We start from the raw sequence: 6106 nt of genomic DNA, 5'->3' as shown, positions 1-6106 counted from the left end.
ACCAGCCAGCTGTGTGGGCACAGGAGGAACACCCTTGGTATCAGTGAGCTGGTCAGCCCTGGGATCAGCCTTGGGATGGACGCTGCCTGCTCAGGGTGCGAGGCACAGGGAATGTGGGAGGGATGGGGGATGACTGATAGAGGAGAGGTGGAGAGGGTTCTCTCCACATGCATCAGAATCTCCAGCAGCACTTGTTTAAAAAAATGCAGGTTCTTGGGCCCTGCCCCATACCTACAAAATCAGACCCTCTGAGCGTGGGGCCCAGCGTTTTAAGCCAACCTCTCTTCTGCCCCCTGGGGGTTCTTGTCCACCATAATGCCTTAGAGCCATACTCCCTTAAGGAATGTGCCATCTGGTCTGGAGAAGGTGGCGTCAGAGTGGCTTCACTTCCTGCACCCAGTCTCTGCCACTTCCCGCTGAATGACTTGCCTCAAGTGAGTTATTGAACTTATCCAATTCTGTTTCCTCATCTATACAATAAGGTCAAAATAACCACCTGGCAGGGCCATGTGTAATCAGGTGTAAAGGAGAAAATGTATATACAGTTCTTAGCACAGGGAGATCCAGAAAACAGCTTTTTCTCATCTCTCTTTTGGGAAGCCAGAGGATACTACAACTGATTTTTTCTTCTGCTCTGTGGTTCCCAGACCTGGGGTGTTTGGGGCCTGGGAGGGGCGCTCTGCCATCAGCAGAGCCAGGAGCAGAGGTGGCTGCATCTCAGGGCTGGACCCTCGAGGGGTGGGGACAGCCTCAGCTCCTGCTGGCCCCAGCCCAGCCCAGCCTCTGGGAGGGCTGCAAAGCCAACCACCTGGACAATGACCTTCGACTGCACGTCCATGGCCTCTTGGGAATAAGGGAGTGTTCCTGGCAGAGGATGGGCAGCTGATTTCTGATAGTCTGAGGGAGGGAGCAGGGAGGTGATAAACATGCCTCCTCTCTGAAAGCATTAATCACTCAGTCACGTCTGACTCTTTGTGACCCCACGCACTGTAGCCTGCCAGGCTCCCCTGTCCATGGCATTCTCCAGGCAAGAACACTGGAGTGGGTAGCCGTTCCCTTCTCCAGGGGATCTTCCCAAAGCAGGGATTGAACCCTGGTTTCCTGCGCTGCAGGCAGACTCTTTACCATCTGAGCCACCAGGGAGGCCTGCCCCATTTTCTGGGGACCCTAGAAACCTGGACATCCCACCCCTTTCACTCTGTCTCAGCCTTCTCACCAGCCAGACATGCTATTCATCAGGAAAGAGATGAAAGTTTGGTAAAAAAAAAAAAAAAAAAAAAATTCCCTTTCATGGAAATCATGAACAGTCTGAAGAGGTAGGTGTTGTCACCTCGATCTGACTGATCACAGATTGAGGATCAGAGAAGTAAAACCCCTGGTCCAAGGTCACACAGCTGGGAAGTAGCCCAGTTTAGAGAAAGAAGGTGAGCTTCCCTCTCACTCATTCATTCAACAGATATTTCCCACGCCCCTGGCATAGTTCTGGTTGCTGGGGAAGCTGTGGTCCCTCCCTGAGTTTGTAGTGTTTACATGCTCGTGAAGCTCTGGGGTGATGCAGACTAGTGGATGAATGAATAAGGGATGAGGGAAACCGTCAGAGAGTGTGAATGAAAATAAGGCAGGAGACAGGAATAAGCGAGGGTGGGGAGGTGGAAGCTTTAGGTTGGAAGAGCAGGGGCAGTGACAGCTGAGCTCCGGATGAGAAAAGGGGCCACTTTTGCAAAGAGCTCAGGGAAGTGCCCACCAGGAGAAGCCCCAAGGACTTCCTGACTCCGGATGGTCCAGATGGCCTGGGATCAGGTCGTCTCTTGGGCTGACTTCAGCAAGGACGTCAAGGACCTCAAGTGTGGACACTACACTCCCCTCTCAAGGGGGAGGGGCAGGGACAGGGACAGGGACAGGGGCCCCAGCCCCACCTGCACATCCCGATGAAAAGGAAGGAGCAAGATCCAGCTGGAAAAACAGGCAGAGACATGGGGAAGTCATCCGTCCGTCACTGCCCTGGGCTAGGCGCCCGCCCCACGAAAGTAGATCGCTACATCCAGGTGCGGATTGATCCAGGTGAGGGTTGGATCAGCCGATGGTGGGAAGGAGATTTGTGTAGGATAAAGGGCTCCCAATGTGGGGCCTCGAGCTGAACACAACTCTGATTGTCAGTGTGATTATTACTCACTATACCTTCCCCCAGGAGCCTGTCTTGCTGTACCCCACCCTTGCCTCCTCATCTCTGAGTGTAGCTGTCCACCACCCCCCCCACCCCCCCCCCCCCGCCCTCCGCCCCCGCCCCGGGGTACCCAGGGCTGAGTCAACAACTGTTCCAGTAAAAAGTGTGGGAGGTAGGATGAGACACGGCCCTGGAGCCGGGGTTCGAATCCCAGGGCTGCCACTTATCAGCAAGTGACTCAGTGTCAAGTTTCAGTTTCTGCAGCTGGAAAACGCAGGTGCTAACTCCAGTGTTCAGGGGGAGGGAAGAGCAGTGGGCGGTGGGCACCCCAGGTATTCATTGTCCACCCCACCCCACCTCTGCCGTTTCCAAGCCTGAGCCCGGAGGAAAGAGGAAGCGCTGGAAGTGTCCTTCCGTCTGCCTCCTTCATCCTAGGGGTGGAGGACAGAAGCTGCCCCCGAATCTCTCCTTTCTTTGAGCCTCTTATCCAACTCCAGCGGCTGGAAACGGACCAAGAATGAGAACTCATTGGGCAGGAAGTTCACCTCTTATTTTGGGTACCCAATCCTGGCTTCCCTGAGATCCCACCTGCACATCCCAAGACTTGTTCCAAAGTCCTATGTCATTACCAACCTGGGATTCATTCATCCATCCATGTGTTCATTCACTCAACGATCTATTGATCACCTACTCTGTGATCACCAGGCACCAGGACTAGGTGTACTGCTCACAGAGAGTGCTCCAAGCAGAGTCCTCCTCCCAACCCAGCCCTAAACTTGCCCACCCAACACCATCCTATGAACAACCCCGACAGCCTTGGTTCTGGCAGCTCCCACAGGGACATTGACCCCTGTCCCTTCTCAGGGGTAAATAAATACTGAGGAATCTAAACCAATCAGGATAATCCCATCATCTGGGCCCACCATGGTTTAAGTCTTGAGCAGGAGGTCTGCTGGATGGTGGTGGTGGTAGGGCATTTTCTCGGCTGGAGGTCTGGGTTGAGGTCTGGACAACAGCTGCTATCTTAGAGATAGGAAGCAAGCTGCCCAGAAGGCAACGACAGCCCAGGGAAAATAGCCAGGAAAGAAACCGGAGCTGCTGACATCATCAAGCCACTAAACAGCCACGTTCCTCCTAGATATCTTGTCACTCGTTGTTGAAACTCACTGAGTCACAGTTTGGGGCTGGAAAGCTTCCTGACCGGCGTGAATGGGAGGGGGTGCCAGGGAGCAGAGCAGGAAGAGTTGCAGTGGAAGTGGCCTCCTGACTCTGGTTCTGTTGGTTGAGGGCTCTCTGGAGGTTCCTGTTCCCATTCTGAGCCTCAGGGGCCTCCATTGTAAAATGGGGATAATAACTTCCTTATCTGCCAACACTGGTACTGTCACAAGGCCACAGAGTTTGGGAGCTCCGATGAGTCAGTGAGGGTACCAGCTCTTGACCCTATGTCTTGAATAGACCTCGTGTGTCACAATGTCACATACACAGGTTCCGTGCAGAAAGGAGAGAAGAAGTGGGTGGAAAGAGGGGGTTTCAGGTTTCAGGTTTGGTCTCTGTATAACAACAACACCACCCAGGTGGCTTAGCGGTAAAGAATCTGCCTGCCAATGCAGGAGACCTGGGTTCCATCCCTGGGTCGGGACATTCCCCTGGAGAAAGGAAATGGCAACCGACTCCAGTATGCTTGCCTGGGAAACTCCATGGACAGAGGAGCCTGGTGGGCTGCAGGCCACGGGGTCACAAAGAGTCGGACATGACTTAGACTCAACAAGAAGAAGTACCAGTTAATTTTGAAAGAGAAATTACTATGTGTCAGGGATTTGCTAAGAGCTTAACATGCATTGACCTTATTTAGCACAGTGGCCTCATCTTGTTTCTTATTTCCATCTAACTTCACACACAAGAAAACCCAGCTTCTTCATATAAGCTCATAAGGCTGATCGGTGGTATAATGACTTTTTTTTTTTTTGGCTGCACTGCACTTATGACCAACCTAGATAGCATATTAAAAACCAGAGACATTACTTTGCCAACAGAGGTCCATCTCATCAAGGCTATGGTTTTTCCAGTGGTCATGTATGGATGTGAGAGTTGGACTATAAAGAAAACTGAGTGCCAAAGAACTGATGCTTTTGAACTGTGTTGTTGGAGAAGACTCTTGAGAGTCCCTTGGACTGCAAGGAGATCCAACCAGTCCATCCTAAAGGAAATTAATGTTGAATATTCATGAGAATGACTGATGTTGAAGCCGAAACTCCAATACTTTGGCCACCTCATGCGAAGAGCTGACTCATTGGAAAAGACCCTGATGCTGGGAAAGATTGAAGGTGGGAGGAGAAGGGGATGACAGAGGATGAGATGGTCGGATGGCATCACCAGCTGTATGGACATGAGTTTGAGTAAGCTCCGGGAGTTGGTGATGGACAGGGAGGCCTGGCGTGCTGCAGTCCATGGGGTCACAAAGAATCGGACACGACTGAGCAAATGAACTGAACTGAACTGCACAGCTATTGGGATCTTAGTTCCCCAAACAGGGATCGAACCTGGGCCCTTGGCAGTGAAGGTGCAGAATTCTAGCCACTGGACTGCCAATAAAGTCCTTGGAATCTGACCCGGCACCCATAGTTCTTAGCCTCTACTATGTTCTCTGGCATGAGCCACTGAGCTTCACACGGAAGGAAAACCACTCGGTCAGCTCTTTCACAGATGTGTGTCACAGACCAGCGGGTGTGGGTGGCTCCAGGTGACCCGGACATGTAGCTAATCACATATGAATGACCGGTTGGGACTTCTTGTAAGAACAGATTCACCATCTATCCATTCATCCAATGAAGGCAGACTCCCTGACTGTCAAGCCTGAGATGAGAATTCCTGGGCAAGGGAATGATGTATTGAGGAAGTGCCCTTAGGGGGAAACCTGTAGGAGAAAGAGGAGAACAGGGTAGGCCGGGGCACAGATCAAGACATCTAGCCGGAACCCAGGAGGAGTTCTGGGGCACACCACGTGTGCCTGCATAAGGCGGGGAGAGGGCGGTTATGCCCTCCACGGTATCATTCTCCCAACTCACTGGTTCGAGGTGGCGAGGAGGGGTGGGTGGTGGGCATGGCAGCGCCCAGCAGCCTGGGGGCATCCTCAAGAGAAGGAGGCCGAAGTGTGCACTTGGCAGCCGACCCCTGGGTTGGGGACCTGGGCCAAGAGGGGATCTGGGTGGGGCCTGAACACCACCTGCCCCCACCTCCATCTCTCCTCTGGGGGCTCCTTTGATTCCAAAGCATTGACTGTGCGCCTATGACCTGGGGGAGCAGAGGAAGCAGAGATGAGAGTGACGCGGACTCCACCCTCCTGGAGCTCCAGTCTGCTCAGAGTGGTCCAGACAATCACATACCACACAAGTGGGAGCTCGGCAAGGTGAAGACCTGTAAAGTGCTGCGGGAGCTTGAGGGTGGGAGTGAGCCCTTGGAACTGGAGAGGAATCGGCCGGGGAAGACTTCTGTAGGAAGCGGCCCTTGGACCCCGAGGAGCCTAGGGTGGGCTTAGCTACCTGGGAGACAGCAGGCCAGTGGAGCATCGCTGCAGAAGTCCAAGTTGAGCAAAGGCCTGGCAGTCAGAGAGGAAAGAGTGCCCAGAAGTCCCATGGCCTGCAGACCAGGTGCCTGGAGCCCAGGGAGCTTGGTCTAGTTCTTGCCTCGAAAAGTATTTCCTGAACCCCTTCTGAGATCCGGGTCTGCTTTGGACACCAGAGCTGCAATGAGTCCAAGACAGGCATTAGCCAAGTCTGCGAGGGTCCCCAAGGCTCCAAGGGAGAGGGACACAGTGCCAGGCAGTAACAGGTCCCAGACACCCCGCCTGCCGCCCCCCGACCCATCCTGGATGGTGCAGGGCCTTGGGGTTGTGGGTTTTATTTTCATTATTTATTTTTAATTGGAGGATAATTGCTTTAAAAT

This window comes from Budorcas taxicolor, chromosome 2 (genome assembly GCF_023091745.1).
Source record: "Budorcas taxicolor isolate Tak-1 chromosome 2, Takin1.1, whole genome shotgun sequence".
Classification (NCBI taxonomy): domain Eukaryota; kingdom Metazoa; phylum Chordata; class Mammalia; order Artiodactyla; family Bovidae; genus Budorcas; species Budorcas taxicolor.
The sequence above is the reverse complement of the archived record's forward strand: the minus strand, read 5'-3'. Positions refer to the sequence as shown.